The sequence below is a fragment of the Carcharodon carcharias genome, chromosome 5 (genome assembly GCF_017639515.1).
Source record: "Carcharodon carcharias isolate sCarCar2 chromosome 5, sCarCar2.pri, whole genome shotgun sequence".
In the NCBI taxonomy this organism is placed as follows: domain Eukaryota; kingdom Metazoa; phylum Chordata; class Chondrichthyes; order Lamniformes; family Lamnidae; genus Carcharodon; species Carcharodon carcharias.
In genome coordinates, this window is record NC_054471.1 from 88,856,624 (window position 1) to 88,876,524 (window position 19,901).

A 19,901-nucleotide genomic window follows, 5' to 3' on the forward strand; every position below is an offset into this window, starting at 1 on the left:
CATGCTATGTATCGGGAATGTGAGGGCAGTTAGCATGCTGTACATCAGGGATATAAGAGCAGTGAGCATGCTTTGGATCAGGGATATGAGAGCAGTTATTATGCTTTGGATCAGGGATATGAGAGCAGTCAGCATGCTGTGTATCGTGTATATGAGAGCAGTTAGCATGCTGTGTTACCGGGATATAAGAGCAGTTAGCATGCTGTGTATCAGGGATATGAGAGCAGTTAGTATTCTGCGTAAAAGGGGTATGAGAGCAGTTAGCATGCAGTGTATCAGGTATATAAGAGCAGATAGCATGCTGTGTATCAGGGATATTAGAGCAGTTAGCATGCTGTGTAAAAGGGATATGAGACCAGTTAGCATGCGGTGTAAATGTGATATGAGAGCAGTTAGCATGCTGAGCATCAGAGAAATAAGAGCAGTTAGTATGCTTTGTATCAGGGATATGAGAGCATTTATAATGCTTTGGATCAGGGATATTAGAGCCGTTAGCATGCTGTGTATCAGTTATATAAGAGCAGTTAGCATGCTGTGTTACCGGGATATAAGATCAGTTAGCATGCTGTGTATCAGGGATCTGAGAGCAGTTTGTATGCTGTGTATCAGTGATATGAGAATAGTTGGTATGCAGTTTAAACGGGATATGAGAGCAGTTAGCAAGCTGTGTATCCGTGATATAAGAGCAGTAAGCGTGCTGTCTATCAGGGATATGAGAGCAGTTGGCATGCTGTGTAAAAGGGATATGAGAGCATATAACATGCTTTGTAACAGGGATATGAGAGCAGTTAGCATGCTGTGTATTAGTGATATGAGAGCAGTTAGCATGCTGTGAATCAGGGATATGAGCGCAGTGAGTTTGCTTTGTATCTGTGATATGAGAGCAGTTATGCTTTGGATCTGGGATATGAGAGCAGTTAGCATGCTGTGTTACCAGGATATAAGAGCAGTTAGCATGCTGTGTATCAGGGATATGAGAGCAGTTAGTATGCTGTGTAAAAGGGATATGAGAGCAGTTAGCATGCTCTGTATCAGGTATATAAGAGCAGTTAGCATGCTGTGTATTAGGGATAAGCGAGCAGTTAGTATGCTATGTATCAGTGATATCAGAACAGTTGGTATGCAGTGTGAAAGGGATATGAGAGCAGTTAGCAAGCTGTGTATCCAGGATTATATGAGCAGTTAGCATGCTGTGTACAAGAGATATGAGACCAGTTAGCATGCTGTGTATCACTGATATCAGAGCAGTTAGCATGCTGCGTATCAGGGACACGAGAGCAGTTAGCATGCTGTGTATCGGGAATATGAGAGCAGTTGGAATGCTGCACATCAGTGATAGAAGAGCAGTTAGCATGTTGTGTGAAAGGGATATGAGAGCATTTAGCATGCTGTGTATTGGGGATATGAGAGCAGTTAGCATGTTGTGTATCAGGAATATGAGAGCTGTTAGCATGCTCTACATCAGGGATAGAAGAGCAGTTAGCTTGCTGTGTATTGGGGATATGACAGCAGTTAGCATGCTATGTATCGGAAATGTGAGAGCAGTTAGCATGCTGTCCATCAGAGATAGAAGAGCAGTTAGCATGCTGTGTATCGGGTATATGAGAACCGTTAGCATGCTGTGTTACCGGGATATAAGAGCAGTTGGCATGATGTGTAACAGGGATATGAGAGCAGTTAGTATTCTGCGTAAAAGTTGTATGAGAGCAGTTAGCATGCAGTGTATCAGTTATATAAGAGCAGATAGCATGCTGTGTATCAGGGATATTAGAGCAGTTAGCATGCTGTGTAAAAGGGATATGAGACCAGTTAGCATGCGGTGTAAAAGTGATATGAGAGCAGTTAGCATGCTGAGCATCAGAGATATAAGAGCAGTTAGTATGCTTTGTATCAGGTATATAAGAGCAGTTAGCATGCAGTGTATTAGGGATAAGCGCGCAGTTAGTATGCTGTGTATCAGTGATATCCGAACAGTTGGTATGCAGTGTAAAAGGATATGAGAGAAGATAACATGCTTTGTAACAGGGATATGAGAGCAGTTAGCATGCTGTGTATCATGTATATAAGAGCAGTTAGCATGCTGTGTATTAGGGATAAGCGAGCAGTTAGTATGCTGTGTATCAGTGATATCCGAACAGTTGGTATGCAGTGTAAAAGGGATATGAGAGCAGTTAGCAAGCTGTGTATCCGGGATTATAAGAGCAGTTAGCATGCTGTGTATTGGGAATATGAGAGCTGTTAGCATGCTGTACCAGGGATAGATGAGCAGTTAGTATGTTGTGTGAAAGGGATATGAGAGCAGTTAGCATGCTGCGTATCAGGGATATGAGAGCAGTTAGCATGCTGTGTATCAGGGATATGAGAGCAGTTAGTATGCTGTGTAAAAGGGATATGAGAGCAGTTAGCATGCTGTGTATTAGGGATAAGCGAGCAGTTAGTATGCTGTGTATCAGTGATATCAGAACAGTTGGTATGCAGTGTGAAAGGGATATGAGAGCAGTTAGCAAGCTGTGTATCCAGGATTATATGAGCAATTAGCATGCTGTGTACAAGAGATATGAGACCAGTTAGCATGCTGTGTATCAGTGATATCAGAGTAGTTAGCATGCTGCGTATCAGGGATACGAGAGCAGTTAGCATGCTGTGTATCGGGAATATGAGAGCAGTTGGAATGCTGTACATCAGTGATAGAAGAGCAGTTAGCATGTTGTGTGAAAGGGATATGAGAGCAGTTAGCATGCTGTGTATCGGGGATATGAGAGCAGTTAGCATGTTGTGTATCGGGAATATGAGAGCGGTTAGCATGCTCTACATCAGGGATAGAAGAGCAGTTAGCTTGCTGTGTATTGGGGATATGACAGCAGTTAGCATGCTATGTAAAAGGGATATGAGACCAGTTAGCATGCGGTGTAAAAGTGATATGAGAGCAGTTAGCATGCTGAGCATCATAGATATGAGAGCAGTTAGTATGCTTTGTATCAGGTATATAAGAGCAGTTAGCATGCAGTGTATTAGGGATAAGCGCGCAGTTAGTATGCTGTGTATCAGTGATATCCGAACAGTTGGTATGCAGTGTAAAAGGGATATGAGAGCAGATAACATGCTTTGTAACAGGGATATGAGAGCAGTTAGCATGCTGTGTATCATGTATATAAGAGCAGTTAGCATGCTGTGTATTAGGGATAAGCGAGCAGTTAGTATGCTGTGTATCAATGATATCCGAACAGTTGGTATGCAGTGTAAAAGGGATATGAGAGCAGTTAGCAAGCTGTGTATCCGGGATTATAAGAGCAGTTAGCATGCTGTGTATTGGGAATATGAGAGCTGTTAGCATGCTGTACCAGGCATAGATGAGCAGTTAGTATGTTGTGTGAAAGAGATATGAGAGCAGTTAGCATGCTGCGTATCAGGGATATGAGAGCAGTTAGCATGCTGTGTATCAGGCATATGAGAGCAGTTAGTATGCTGTTAAAAAGGGATATGAGAGCAGTTAGCATGCTGTGTAAAAGGAATATGAGAGCAGTTAGCATGCTGTGTATCAGGGATATGAGAGCAGTTAGCATGCTGTGTATTAGGGATATGACAGCAGTTAGCATGCTGTGTATCAGGGATATGAGAGCAGTTAGTATGCTGTGCATCTGGGATATGAGAGCAGTTAGTATGCTTTGTATCAAGGATATAAGAGCAGTTATTATGCTTTGGATCAGGGATATGAGAGCAGTTAGCATGCTGTGCATCGGGGATATGAGAGCAGTTAGCATGCTGTGTATCGGGGATATGAGAGCAGTTAGCATGCTGTGTATCAGGGATATGAGAGCAGTTAGCATGCTGTGTTTCAGTGATATGAGAGCAGTTAGTATGCAGTGTAAGAGGGATATGAGAGCAGTTAGCATGCTGTGTCTCAGGGATATGAGAGCAGTTAGGTTGCTATGTATCGGGAATGTGAGAGCAGTTAGCATGCTGTACATCAGGGATAGAAGAGCAGTTAGCATGCTGTGTATCAGGGATATAAGAGCAGTGAGCATGCTTTGGATCAGGGATATGAGAGCAGTTATTACGCTTCGGATCAGGGTTTATGAGAGCAGTTAGCATGCTTTGTATCGGGTATATGAGAGCAGTTAGCATGCTGTGTTACCGGGATATAAGAGCAGTTAGCATGCTGTGTATCAGGGATATGAGAGCAGTTAGTATTCTGCGTAAAAGGGGTATGAAAGCAGTTAGGATGCAGTGTATCAGGTATATAAGAGCAGATAGCATGCTGTTTATCAGGGATATTAGAGCAGTTAGCATGCTGTGTATCAGAGATATAAGAGCAGTTAGTCTGCTTTGTATCAGGGATATGAAAGCAGTTATAACGCTTTGGATGAGGGATATTAGAACCGTTAGCATGCTGTGTATCGGGGATATAAGAGCAGTTAGCATGCTGTGTTACCGGGATATAAGAGCAGTTAGCATGCTGTGTATCAGGGATATGAGAGCTGTTAATATGCTGTCTATCAGTGATATGAGAATAGTTGGTATGCAGTTTAAAAGGGAGATGAGAGCAGTTAGCAAGCTGTGTATCCGGGATATAAGAGTTGTAAGCGTGCTGTCTGTCAGGGATATGAGAGCAGTTAGCGTGCTGTGTATCAGGTATATAAGAGCAGTTAGCATGCTGTGTATTAGGGATAAGCGAGCAGTTAGTATGCTGTGTATCAGTGATATCCGAACAGTTGGTATGCAGTGTAAAAGGGATATGAGAGCAGTTAGCAAGCTGTGTATCTGGGATTATAAGAGCAGTTAGCATGCTGTGTATTGGGAATATGAGAGCTGTTAGCATGCTGTACCAGGGATAGATGAGCAGTTAGTATGTTGTGTGAAAGGTATATGAGAGCAGTTAGCATGCTGCGTATCAGGGATATGAGAGCAGTTAGCATGCTGTGTATCAGGGATATGAGAGCAGTTAGTCTGCTGTTAAAAAGGTATATGAGAGCAGTTAGCATGCTGTGTAAAAGGAATATGAGAGCAGTTAGCATGCTGTGTATCAGGGATATGAGAGCAGTTAGCATGCTGTGTATTAGGGATATGAGAGCAGTTAGTATGCTGTGTATCTGGGATATGAGAGCAGTTAGTATGCTTTTTATCAAGGATATGAGAGCAGTTATTATGCTTTGGATCAGGGATATGAGAGCAGTTAGCATGCTGTGTATCAGGGATATGAGAGCAGTTAGTATGCAGTGTCAGAGGGATATGAGAGCAGTTAGCATGCTGTGTCTCAGGGATATGAGAGCAGTTAGCATGCTATGTATCGGGAATGTGAGAGCAGTTAGCATGCTGTACATCAGGGATATAATAGCAGTGAGCATGCTTTGGATCAGGGATATGAGAGCAGTTATTATGCTTTGGATCAGGGATATGAGAGCAGTCAGCATGCTGTGTATCGTGTATATGAGAGCAGTTAGCATGCTGTGTTACCGGGATATAAGAGCAGTTAGCATGCTGTGTATCAGGGATATGAGAGCAGTTAGTATTCTGCGTAAAAGGGGTATGAGAGCAGTTAGCATGCTGTGTATCAGGTATATAAGAGCAGATAGCATGCTGTGTATCAGGGATATTAGAGCAGTTAGCATGGATCTGTGTATCAGATAGCATGCTGTGTATCAGGGATCTGAGAGCAGTTTGTATGCTGTGTATCAGTGATATGAGAATAGTTGGTATGCAGTTTAAACGGGATATGAGAGCAGTTAGCAAGCTTTGTATCCGTGATATAAGAGCAGTAAGCGTGCTGTCTATCAGGGATATGAGAGCAGTTGGCATGCTGTGTAAAAGGGATATGAGAGCATATAACATGCTTTGTAACAGGGATATGAGAGCAGTTAGCATGCTGTGTATTAGTGATATGAGAGCAGTTAGCATGCTGTGAATCAGGGATATGAGCGCAGTGAGTTTGCTTTGTATCTGTGATATGAGAGCAGTTATGATGCTTTGGATCTGGGATATGAGAGCAGTTAGCATGCTCTGTATCAGGTATATAAGAGCAGTTAGCATGCTGTGTATTAGGGATAAGCGAGCAGTTAGTATGCTATGTATCAGTGATATCAGAACAGTTGGTATGCAGTGTGAAAGGGATATGAGAGCAGTTAGCAAGCTGTGTATCCAGGATTATATGAGCAGTTAGCATGCTGTGTACAAGAGATATGAGACCAGTTAGCATGCTGTGTATCACTGATATCAGAGCAGTTAGCATGCTGCGTATCAGGGACACGAGAGCAGTTAGCATGCTGTGTATCGGGAATATGAGAGCAGTTGGAATGCTGCACATCAGTGATAGAAGAGCAGTTAGCATGTTGTGTGAAAGGGATATGAGAGCATTTAGCATGCTGTGTATTGGGGATATGAGAGCAGTTAGCATGTTGTGTATCAGGAATATGAGAGCTGTTAGCATGCTCTACATCAGGGATAGAAGAGCAGTTAGCTTGCTGTGTATTGGGGATATGACAGCAGTTAGCATGCTATGTATCGGAAATGTGAGAGCAGTTAGCATGCTGTCCATCAGGGATAGAAGAGCAGTTAGCATGCTGTGTATCGGGTATATGAGAACCGTTAGCATGCTGTGTTACCGGGATATAAGAGCAGTTGGCATGATGTGTAACAGGGATATGAGAGCAGTTAGTATTCTGCGTAAAAGTTGTATGAGAGCAGTTAGCATGCAGTGTATCAGTTATATAAGAGCAGATAGCATGCTGTGTATCAGGGATATGAGAGCAGTTAGCATGCTGTGTATCAGGGATATGAGAGCAGTTAGTATGCTGTGCATCTGGGATATGAGAGCAGTTAGTATGCTTTGTATCAAGGATATAAGAGCAGTTATTATGCTTTGGATCAGGGATATGAGAGCAGTTAGCATGCTGTGTATCGGGGATATGAGAGCAGTTAGCATGCTGTGTATCGGGGATATGAGAGCAGTTAGCATGCTGTGTATCAGGGATATGAGAGCAGTTAGCATGCTGTGTTTCAGTGATATGAGAGCAGTTAGTATGCAGTGTAAGAGGGATATGAGAGCAGTTAGCATGCTGTGTCTCAGGGATATGAGAGCAGTTAGCATGCTATGTATCGGGAATGTGAGAGCAGTTAGCATGCTGTACATCAGGGATAGAAGAGCAGTTAGCATGCTGTGTATCAGGGATATAAGAGCAGTGAGCATGCTTTGGATCAGGGATATGAGAGCAGTTATTACGCTTCGGATCAGGGTTTATGAGAGCAGTTAGCATGCTTTGTATCGGGTATATGAGAGCAGTTAGCATGCTGTCTTACCGGGATATAAGAGCAGTTAGCATGCTGTGTATCAGGGATATGAGAGCAGTTAGTATTCTGCGTAAAAGGGGTATGAAAGCAGTTAGCATGCAGTGTATCAGGTATATAAGAGCAGATAGCATGCTGTGTATCAGGGATATTAGAGCAGTTAGCATGCTGTGTATCAGAGATATAAGAGCAGTTAGTCTGCTTTGTATCAGGGATATGAAAGCAGTTATAACGCTTTGGATGAGGGATATTAGAGCCGTTAGCATGCTGTGTATCGGGGATATAAGAGGAGTTAGCATGCTGTGTTACCGGGATATAAGAGCAGTTAGCATGCTGTGTATCAGGGATATGAGAGCTGTTAATATGCTGTCTATCAGTGATAGGAGAATAGTTGGTATGCAGTTTAAAAGGGAGATGAGAGCAGTTAGCAAGCTGTGTATCCGGGATATAAGAGTTGTAAGCGTGCTGTCTGTCAGGGATATGAGAGCAGTTAGCGTGCTGTGTATCAGGTATATAAGAGCAGTTAGCATGCTGTGTATTAGGGATAAGCGAGCAGTTAGTATGCTGTGTATCAGTGATATCCGAACAGTTGGTATGCAGTGTAAAAGGGATATGAGAGCAGTTAGCAAGCTGTGTATCTGGGATTATAAGAGCAGTTAGCATGCTGTGTATTGGGAATATGAGAGCTGTTAGCATGCTGTACCAGGGATAGATGAGCAGTTAGTATGTTGTGTGAAAGGTATATGAGAGCAGTTAGCATGCTGCGTATCAGGGATATGAGAGCAGTTAGCATGCTGTGTATCAGGGATATGAGAGCAGTTAGTCTGCTGTTAAAAAGGTATATGAGAGCAGTTAGCATGCTGTGTAAAAGGAATATGAGAGCAGTTAGCATGCTGTGTATCAGGGATATGAGAGCAGTTAGCATGCTGTGTATTAGGGATATGAGAGCAGTTAGTATGCTGTGTATCTGGGATATGAGAGCAGTTAGTATGCTTTTTATCAAGGATATGAGAGCAGTTATTATGCTTTGGATCAGGGATATGAGAGCAGTTAGCATGCTGTGTATCAGGGATATGAGAGCAGATAGTATGCAGTGTCAGAGGGATATGAGAGCAGTTAGCATGCTGTGTCTCAGGGATATGAGAGCAGTTAGCATGCTATGTATCGGGAATGTGAGAGCAGTTAGCATGCTGTACATCAGGGATATAAGAGCAGTGAGCATGCTTTGGATCAGGGATATGAGAGCAGTTATTATGCTTTGGATCAGGGATATGAGAGCAGTCAGCATGCTGTGTATCGTGTATATGAGAGCAGTTAGCATGCTGTGTTACCGGGATATAAGAGCAGTTAGCATGCTGTGTATCAGGGATATGAGAGCAGTTAGTATTCTGCGTAAAAGGGGTATAAGAGCAGTTAGCATGCTGTGTATCAGGGATATTAGAGCAGTTAGCATGCTGTGTAAAAGGGATATGAGACCAGTTAGCATGCGGTGTAAATGTGATATGAGAGCAGTTAGCATGCTGAGCATCAGAGAAATAAGAGCAGTTAGTATGCTTTGTATCAGGGATATGAGAGCATTTATAATGCTTTGGATCAGGGATATTAGAGCCGTTAGCATGCTGTGTATCAGTTATATAAGAGCAGTTAGCATGCTGTGTTACCGGGATATAAGAGCAGTTAGCATGCTGTGAATCAGGGATCTGAGAGCAGTTTGTATGCTGTGTATCAGTGATATGAGAATAGTTGGTATGCAGTTTAAACGGGATATGAGAGCAGTTAGCAAGCTGTGTATCCGTGATATAAGAGCAGTAAGCGTGCTGTCTATCAGGGATATGAGAGCAGTTGGCATGCTGTGTAAAAGGGATATAAGAGCATATAACATGCTTTGTAACAGGGATATGAGAGCAGTTAGCATGCTGTGTATTAGTGATATGAGAGCAGTTAGCATGCTGTGAATCAGGGATATGAGCGCAGTGAGTTTGCTTTGTATCTGTGATATGAGAGCAGTTATGCTTTGGATCTGGGATATGAGAGCAGTTAGCATGCTGTGTTACCAGGATATAAGAGCAGTTAGCATGCTGTGTATCAGGGATATGAGAGCAGTTAGTATGCTGTGTAAAAGGGATATGAGCGCAGTTAGCATGCTCTGTATCAGGTATATAAGAGCAGTTAGCATGCTGTGTATTAGGGATAAGCGAGCAGTTAGTATGCTATGTATCAGTGATATCAGAACAGTTGGTATGCAGTGTGAAAGGGATATGAGAGCAGTTAGCAAGCTGTGTATCCAGGATTATATGAGCAGTTAGCATGCTGTGTACAAGAGATATGAGACCAGTTAGCATGCTGTGTATCACTGATATCAGAGCAGTTAGCATGCTGCGTATCAGGGACACGAGAGCAGTTAGCATGCTGTGTATCTGGAATATGAGAGCAGTTGGAATGCTGCACATCAGTGATAGAAGAGCAGTTAGCATGTTGTGTGAAAGGGATATGAGAGCATTTAGCATGCTGTGTATTGGGGATATGAGAGCAGTTAGCATGTTGTGTATCAGGAATATGAGAGCTGTTAGCATGCTCTACATCAGGGATAGAAGAGCAGTTATCTTGCTGTGTATTGGGGATATGACAGCAGTTAGCATGCTATGTATCGGAAATGTGAGAGCAGTTAGCATGCTGTCCATCAGAGATAGAAGAGCAGTTAGCATGCTGTGTATCGGGTATATGAGAACCGTTAGCATGCTGTGTTACCGGGATATAAGAGCAGTTGGCATGATGTGTAACAGGGATATGAGAGCAGTTAGTATTCTGCGTAAAAGTTGTATGAGAGCAGTTAGCATGCAGTGTATCAGTTATATAAGAGCAGATAGCATGCTGTGTATCAGGGATATTAGAGCAGTTAGCATGCTGTGTAAAAGGGATATGAGACCAGTTAGCATGCGGTGTAAAAGTGATATGAGAGCAGTTAGCATGCTGAGCATCAGAGATATAAGAGCAGTTAGTATGCTTTGTATCAGGTATATAAGAGCAGTTAGCATGCAGTGTATTAGGGATAAGCGCGCAGTTAGTATGCTGTGTATCAGTGATATCCGAACAGTTGGTATGCAGTGTAAAAGGATATGAGAGAAGATAACATGCTTTGTAACAGGGATATGAGAGCAGTTAGCATGCTGTGTATCATGTATATAAGAGCAGTTAGCATGCTGTGTATTAGGGATAAGCGAGCAGTTAGTATGCTGTGTATCAGTGATATCCGAACAGTTGGTATGCAGTGTAAAAGGGATATGAGAGCAGTTAGCAAGCTGTGTATCCGGGATTATAAGAGCAGTTAGCATGCTGTGTATTGGGAATATGAGAGCTGTTAGCATGCTGTACCAGGGATAGATGAGCAGTTAGTATGTTGTGTGAAAGGGATATGAGAGCAGTTAGCATGCTGCGTATCAGGGATATGAGAGCAGTTAGCATGCTGTGTATCAGGGATATGAGAGCAGTTAGTATGCTGTGTAAAAGGGATATGAGAGCAGTTAGCATGCTGTGTATTAGGGATAAGCGAGCAGTTAGTATGCTGTGTATCAGTGATATCAGAACAGTTGGTATGCAGTGTGAAAGGGATATGAGAGCAGTTAGCAAGCTGTGTATCCAGGATTATATGAGCAATTAGCATGCTGTGTACAAGAGATATGAGACCAGTTAGCATGCTGTGTATCAGTGATATCAGAGTAGTTAGCATGCTGCGTATCAGGGATACGAGAGCAGTTAGCATGCTGTGTATCGGGAATATGAGAGCAGTTGGAATGCTGTACATCAGTGATAGAAGAGCAGTTAGCATGTTGTGTGAAAGGGATATGAGAGCAGTTAGCATGCTGTGTATCGGGGATATGAGAGCAGTTAGCATGTTGTGTATCGGGAATATGAGAGCGGTTAGCATGCTCTACATCAGGGATAGAAGAGCAGTTAGCTTGCTGTGTATTGGGGATATGACAGCAGTTAGCATGCTATGTAAAAGGGATATGAGACCAGTTAGCATGCGGTGTAAAAGTGATATGAGAGCAGTTAGCATGCTGAGCATCATAGATATGAGAGCAGTTAGTATGCTTTGTATCAGGTATATAAGAGCAGTTAGCATGCAGTGTATTAGGGATAAGCGCGCAGTTAGTATGCTGTGTATCAGTGATATCCGAACAGTTGGTATGCAGTGTAAAAGGGATATGAGAGCAGATAACATGCTTTGTAACAGGGATATGAGAGCAGTTAGCATGCTGTGTATCATGTATATAAGAGCAGTTAGCATGCTGTGTATTAGGGATAAGCGAGCAGTTAGTATGCTGTGTATCAATGATATCCGAACAGTTGGTATGCAGTGTAAAAGGGATATGAGAGCAGTTAGCAAGCTGTGTATCCGGGATTATAAGAGCAGTTAGCATGCTGTGTATTGGGAATATGAGAGCTGTTAGCATGCTGTACCAGGCATAGATGAGCAGTTAGTATGTTGTGTGAAAGGTATATGAGAGCAGTTAGCATGCTGCGTATCAGGGATATGAGAGCAGTTAGCATGCTGTGTATCAGGCATATGAGAGCAGTTAGTATGCTGTTAAAAAGGGATATGAGAGCAGTTAGCATGCTGTGTAAAAGGAATATGAGAGCAGTTAGCATGCTGTGTATCAGGGATATGAGAGCAGTTAGCATGCTGTGTATTAGGGATATGACAGCAGTTAGCATGCTGTGTATCAGGGATATGAGAGCAGTTAGTATGCTGTGCATCTGGGATATGAGAGCAGTTAGTATGCTTTGTATCAAGGATATAAGAGCAGTTATTATGCTTTGGATCAGGGATATGAGAGCAGTTAGCATGCTGTGCATCGGGGATATGAGAGCAGTTAGCATGCTGTGTATCGGGGATATGAGAGCAGTTAGCATGCTGTGTATCAGGGATATGAGAGCAGTTAGCATGCTGTGTTTCAGTGATATGAGAGCAGTTAGTATGCAGTGTAAGAGGGATATGAGAGCAGTTAGCATGCTGTGTCTCAGGGATATGAGAGCAGTTAGCATGCTATGTATCGGGAATGTGAGAGCAGTTAGCATGCTGTACATCAGGGATAGAAGAGCAGTTAGCATGCTGTGTATCAGGGATATAAGAGCAGTGAGCATGCTTTGGATCAGGGATATGAGAGCAGTTATTACGCTTCGGATCAGGGTTTATGAGAGCAGTTAGCATGCTTTGTATCGGGTATATGAGAGCAGTTAGCATGCTGTGTTACCGGGATATAAGAGCAGTTAGCATGCTGTGTATCAGGGATATGAGAGCAGTTAGTATTCTGCGTAAAAGGGGTATGAAAGCAGTTAGCATGCAGTGTATCAGGTATATAAGAGCAGATAGCATGCTGTTTATCAGGGATATTAGAGCAGTTAGCATGCTGTGTATCAGAGATATAAGAGCAGTTAGTCTGCTTTGTATCAGGGATATGAAAGCAGTTATAACGCTTTGGATGAGGGATATTAGCGCCGTTAGCATGCTGTGTATCGGGGATATAAGAGCAGTTAGCATGCTGTGTTACCGGGATATAAGAGCAGTTAGCATGCTGTGTATCAGGGATATGAGAGCTGTTAATATGCTGTCTATCAGTGACATGAGAATAGTTGGTATGCAGTTTAAAAGGGAGATGAGAGCAGTTAGCAAGCTGTGTATCCGGGATATAAGAGTTGTAAGCGTGCTGTCTGTCAGGGATATGAGAGCAGTTAGCGTGCTGTGTATCAGGTATATAAGAGCAGTTAGCATGCTGTGTATTAGGGATAAGCGAGCAGTTAGTATGCTGTGTATCAGTGATATCCGAACAGTTGGTATGCAGTGTAAAAGGGATATGAGAGCAGTTAGCAAGCTGTGTATCTGGGATTATAAGAGCAGTTAGCATGCTGTGTATTGGGAATATGAGAGCTGTTAGCATGCTGTACCAGGGATAGATGAGCAGTTAGTATGTTGTGTGAAAGGGATATGAGAGCAGTTAGCATGCTGCGTATCAGGGATATGAGAGCAGTTAGCATGCTGTGTATCAGGGATATGAGAGCAGTTAGTCTGCTGTTAAAAAGGTATATGAGAGCAGTTAGCATGCTGTGTAAAAGGAATCTGAGAGCAGTTAGCATGCTGTGTATCAGGGATATGAGAGCAGTTAGCATGCTGTGTATTAGGGATATGAGAGCAGTTAGTATGCTGTGTATCTGGGATATGAAAGCAGTTAGTATGCTTTTTATCAAGGATATGAGAGCAGTTATTATGCTTTGGATCAGGGATATGAGAGCAGTTAGCATGCTGTGTATCAGGGATATGAGAGCAGTTAGTATGCAGTGTCAGAGGGATATGAGAGCAGTTAGCATGCTGTGTCTCAGGGATATGAGAGCAGTTAGCATGCTATGTATCGGGAATGTGAGAGCAGTTAGCATGCTGTACATCAGGGATATAAGAGCAGTGAGCATGCTTTGGATCAGGGATATGAGAGCAGTTATTATGCTTTGGATCAGGGATATGAGAGCAGTCAGCATGCTGTGTATCGTGTATATGAGAGCAGTTAGCATGCTGTGTTACCGGGATATAAGAGCAGTTAGCATGCTGTGTATCAGGGATATGAGAGCAGTTAGTATTCTGCGTAAAAGGGGTATGAGAGCAGTTAGCATGCAGTGTATCAGGTATATAAGAGCAGATAGCATGCTGTGTATCAGGGATATTAGAGCAGTTAGCATGGATCTGTGTATCAGATAGCATGCTGTGTATCAGGGATCTGAGAGCAGTTTGTATGCTGTGTATCAGTGATATGAGAATAGTTGGTATGCAGTTTAAACGGGATATGAGAGCAGTTAGCAAGCTGTGTATCCGTGATATAAGAGCAGTAAGCGTGCTGTCTATCAGGGATATGAGAGCAGTTGGCATGCTGTGTAAAAGGGATATGAGAGCATATAACATGCTTTGTAACAGGGATATGAGAGCAGTTAGCATGCTGTGTATTAGTGATATGAGAGCAGTTAGCATGCTGTGAATCAGGGATATGAGCGCAGTGAGTTTGCTTTGTATCTGTGATATGAGAGCAGTTATGATGTTTTGGATCTGGGATATGAGAGCAGTTAGCATGCTCTGTATCAGTTATATAAGAGCAGTTAGCATGCTGTGTATTAGGGATAAGCGAGCAGTTAGTATGCTATGTATCAGTGATATCAGAACAGTTGGTATGCAGTGTGAAAGGGATATGAGAGCAGTTAGCAAGCTGTGTATCCAGGATTATATGAGCAGTTAGCATGCTGTGTACAAGAGATATGAGACCAGTTAGCATGCTGTGTATCACTGATATCAGAGCAGTTAGCATGCTGCGTATCAGGGACACGAGAGCAGTTAGCATGCTGTGTATCGGGAATATGAGAGCAGTTGGAATGCTGCACATCAGTGATAGAAGAGCAGTTAGCATGTTGTGTGAAAGGGATATGAGAGCATTTAGCATGCTGTGTATTGGGGATATGAGAGCAGTTAGCATGTTGTGTATCAGGAATATGAGAGCTGTTAGCATGCTCTACATCAGGGATAGAAGAGCAGTTAGCTTGCTGTGTATTGGGGATATGACAGCAGTTAGCATGCTATGTATCGGAAATGTGAGAGCAGTTAGCATGCTGTCCATCAGGGATAGAAGAGCAGTTAGCATGCTGTGTATCGGGTATATGAGAACCGTTAGCATGCTGTGTTACCGGGATATAAGAGCAGTTGGCATGATGTGTAACAGGGATATGAGAGCAGTTAGTATTCTGCGTAAAAGTTGTATGAGAGCAGTTAGCATGCAGTGTATCAGTTATATAAGAGCAGATAGCATGCTGTGTATCAGGGATATTAGAGCAGTTAGCATGCTGTGTAAAAGGGATATGAGACCAGTTAGCATGCGGTGTAAAAGTGATATGAGAGCAGTTAGCATGCTGAGCATCAGAGATATAAGAGCAGTTAGTATGCTTTGTATCAGGTATATAAGAGCAGTTAGCATGCAGTGTATTAGGGATAAGCGCGCAGTTAGTATGCTGTGTATCAGTGATATCCGAACAGTTGGTATGCAGTGTAAAAGGGATATGAGAGCAGATAACATGCTTCGTAACAGGGATATGAGAGCAGTTAGCATGCTGTGTATCATGTATATAAGAACAGTTAGCATGCTGTGTATTAGGGATAAGCGTGCAGTTAGTATGCTGTGTATCAGTGATATCCGAACAGTTGGTATGCAGTGTAAAAGGGATATGAGAGCAGTTAGCAAGCTGTGTATCCGGGATTATAAGAGCAGTTAGCATGCTGTGTATTGGGAATATGAGAGCTGTTAGCATGCTGTACCAGGCATTAATGAGCAGTTAGTATGTTGTGTGAAAGAGATATGAGAGCAGTTAGCATGCTGCGTATCAGGGATATGAGAGCAGTTAGCATGCTGTGTATCAGGGATATGAGAGCAGTTAGTATGCTGTTAAAAAGGGATATGAGAGCAGTTAGCATGCTGTGTAAAAGGAATATGAGAGCAGTTAGCATGCTGTGTATCAGGGATATGAGAGCAGTTAGCATGCTGTGTATTAGGGATATGAGAGCAGTTAGTATGCTGTGTATCTGGGATATGAGAGCAGTTAGTATGCTTTTTATCAAGGATATGAGCGCAGTTATTATGCTTTGGATCAGGGATATGAGAGCAGTTAGCATGCTGTGTATCAGGGATATGAGAGCAGTTAGTATGCATTGTCAGAGGGATATGAGAGCAGTTAGCATGCTGTGTCTCAGGGATATGAGAGCAGTTAGCATGCTATGTATCGGGAATGTGAGAGCAGTTAGCATGCTGTACATCAGGGATTTAAGAGCAGTGAGCATGCTTTGGATCAGGGATATGAGAGCAGTTATTATGCTTTGGATCAGGGATATGAGAGCAGTCAGCATGCTGTGTATCGTGTATATGAGAGCAGTTAGCATGCTGTGTTACCGGGATATAAGAGCAGTTAGCATGCTGTGTATCAGGGATATGAGAGCAGTTAGTATTCTGCGTAAAAGGGGTATGAGAGCAGTTAGCATGCAGTGTATCAGGTATATAAGAGCAGATAGCATGCTGTGTATCAGGGATATTAGAGCAGTTAGCATGCTGTGTAAAAGGGATATGAGACCAGTTAGCATGCGATGTAAATGTGATATGAGAGCAGTTAGCATGCTGAGCATCAGAGAAATAAGAGCAGTTAGTATGCTTTGTATCAGGGATATGAGAGCATTTATAATGCTTTGGATCAGGGATATTAGAGCCGTTAGCATGCTTGTATCAGTTATATAAGAGCAGTTAGCATGCTGTGTTACCGGGATATAAGAGCAGTTAGCAAGCTGTGTATCAGGGATATGAGAGCAGTTTGTATGCTGTGTATCAGTGATATGAGAATAGTTGGTATGCAGTTTAAACGGGATATGAGAGCAGTTAGCAAGCTGTGTATCCGTGATATAAGAGCAGTAAGCGTGCTGTCTATCAGGGATATGAGAGCAGTTGGCATGCTGTGTAAAAGGGATATGAGAGCATATAACATGCTTTGTAACAGGGATATGAGAGCAGTTAGCATGCTGTGTATTAGTGATATGAGAGCAGTTAGCATGCTGTGAATCAGGGATATGAGCGCAGTGAGTTTGCTTTGTATCTGTGATATGAGAGCAGTTATGCTTTGGATCTGGGATATGAGAGCAGTTAGCATGCTGTGTTACCAGGATATAAGAGCAGTTAGCATGCTGTGTATCAGGGATATGAGAGCAGTTAGTATGCTGTGTAAAAGGGATATGAGAGCAGTTAGCATGCTCTGTATCAGGTATATAAGAGCAGTTAGCATGCTGTGTATTAGGGGTAAGCGAGCAGTTAGTATGCTGTGTATCAGTGATATCAGAACAGTTGGTATGCAGTGTGAAAGGGATACGAGAGCAGTTAGCAAGCTGTGTATCCAGGATTATATGAGCAGTTAGCATGCTGTGTAGAAGAGATATGAGACCAGTTAGCATGCTGTGTATCAGTGATATCAGAGCAGTTAGCATGCTGCGTATCAGGGATACGAGAGCAGTTAGCATGCTGTGTATCGGGAATATGAGAGCAGTTTGAATGCTGCACATCAGTGATAGAAGAGCAGTTAGCATGTTGTGTGAAAGGGATATGAGAGCAGTTAGCATGCTGTGTATTGGGGATATGAGAGCAGTTAGCATGTTGTGTATCAGGAATATGAGAGCTGTTAGCATGCTCTACATCAGGGATAGAAGAGCAGTTAGCTTGCTGTGTATTGGGGATATGACAGCAGTTAGCATGCTATGTATCGGAAATGTGAGAGCAGTTAGCATGCTGTCCATCAGGGATAGAAGAGCAGTTAGCATGCTGTGTATCGGTTATATGAGAACCGTTAGCATGCTGTGTTACCGGGATATAAGAGCAGTTGGCATGATGTGTAACAGGGATATGAGAGCAGTTAGTATTCTGCGTAAAAGTTGTATGAGAGCAGTTAGCATGCAGTGTATCAGTTATATAAGAGCAGATAGCATGCTGTGTATCAGGGATATTAGAGCAGTTAGCATGCTGTGTAAAAGGGATATGAGACCAGTTAGCATGCGGTGTAAAAGTGATATGAGAGCAGTTAGCATGCTGAGCATCAGAGATATAAGAGCAGTTAGTATGCTTTGTATCAGGTATATAAGAGCAGTTAGCATGCAGTGTATTAGGGATAAGCGCGCAGTTAGTATGCTGTGTATCAGTGATATCCGAACAGTTGGTATGCAGTGTAAAAGGATATGAGAGAAGATAACATGCTTTGTAACAGGGATATGAGAGCAGTTAGCATGCTGTGTATCATGTATATAAGAGCAGTTAGCATGCTGTGTATTAGGGATAAGCGAGCAGTTAGTATGCTGTGTATCAGTGATATCCGAACAGTTGGTATGCAGTGTAAAAGGGATATGAGAGCAGTTAGCAAGCTGTGTATTCGGGATTATAAGAGCAGTTAGCATGCTGTGTATTGGGAATATGAGAGCTGTTAGCATGCTGTACCAGGGATAGATGAGCAGTTAGTATGTTGTGTGAAAGGTATATGAGAGCAGTTAGCATGCTGCGTATCAGGGATATGAGAGCAGTTAGCATGCTGTGTATCAGGGATATGAGAGCAGTTAGCATGCTGTGTATTAGGGATATGATAGCAGTTAGCATGCTGTGTATCAGGGATATAACCGCAGTTAGCATGTTGTGTATAAGGGATATGAGAGCAGTTAGCATGCTGTGTATCAGGGATATGAGAGCAGTTAGTATGCTGTGTATCTGGGATATGAGAGCAGTTAGTATGCTTTGTATCAAGGATATGAGAGCAGTTATTATGCTTTGGATCAGGGATATGAGAGCAGTTAGCATGCTGTGTATCGGGGATATGAGAGCAGTTAGCATGCTGTGTATCAGGGATATGAGAGCAGTTAGCATGGTGTGTTTCAGGGATATGAGAGCAGTTAGTATGCAGTGTAAGAGGGATATGAGAGCAGTTAGCATGCTGTGTCTCAGGGATATGAGAGCAGTTAGCATGCTATGTATCGGGAATGTGAGAGCAGTTAGCATGCTGTACATCAGGGATATAAGAGCAGTTAGCATGCTGTGTATCAGGGATATATGAGCAGTGAGCATGCTTTGGATCAGGGATATGAGAGCAGTTATTACGTTTCGGATCAGTGTTTATGAGAGCAGTTAGCATGCTTTATATCGGGTATATGAGAGCAGTTAGCATGCTGTGTTACCGGGATATAAGAGCAGTTAGCATGCTGTGTATCCGGGATATGAGAGCAGTTAGTATTCTGCGTAAAAGGGGTATGAAAGCAGTTAGCATGCAGTGTATCAGGTATATAAGAGCAGATAGCATGCTGTGTATCAGGGATATTAGAGCAGTTAGCATGCTGTGTATCAGAGATATAAGAGCAGTTAGTATGCTTTGTATCAGGGATATGAAAGCAGTTATAACGCTTTGGATGAGGAATATTAGAGCCGTTAGCATGCTGTGTATCGGGGATATAAGAGCAGTTAGCATGCTGTGTTACCGGGATATAAGAGCAGTTAGCATGCTGTGTATCAGGGATATGAGAGCTGTTAATATGCTGTCTATCAGTGATATGAGAATAGTTGGTATGCAGTTTAAAAGGGAGATGAGAGCATTTAGCAAGCTGTGTATCCGGGATATAAGAGTTGTAATCGTGCTGTCTGTCAGGGATATGAGAGCAGTTAGCGTGCTGTGTATCAGGGATATAAGAGCAGTTAGCATGCTGTGTATTAGGGATAAGCGAGCAGTTAGTATGCTGTGTATCAGTGATATCCGAACAGTTGGTATGCAGTGGAAAAGGGATATGAGAGCAGTTAGCAAGCTGTGTATCCGGGATTATAAGAGCAGTTAGCATGCTGTGTATTGGGAATATGAGAGCTGTTAGCATGCTGTACCAGGGATAGATGAGCAGTTAGTATGTTGTGTGAAAGGGATATGAGAGCAGTTAGCATGCTGCGTATCAGGGATATGAGAGCAGTTAGCATGCTGTGTATCAGGGATATGAGAGCAGTTAGTATGCTGTTAAAAAGGGATATGAGAGCAGTTAGCAT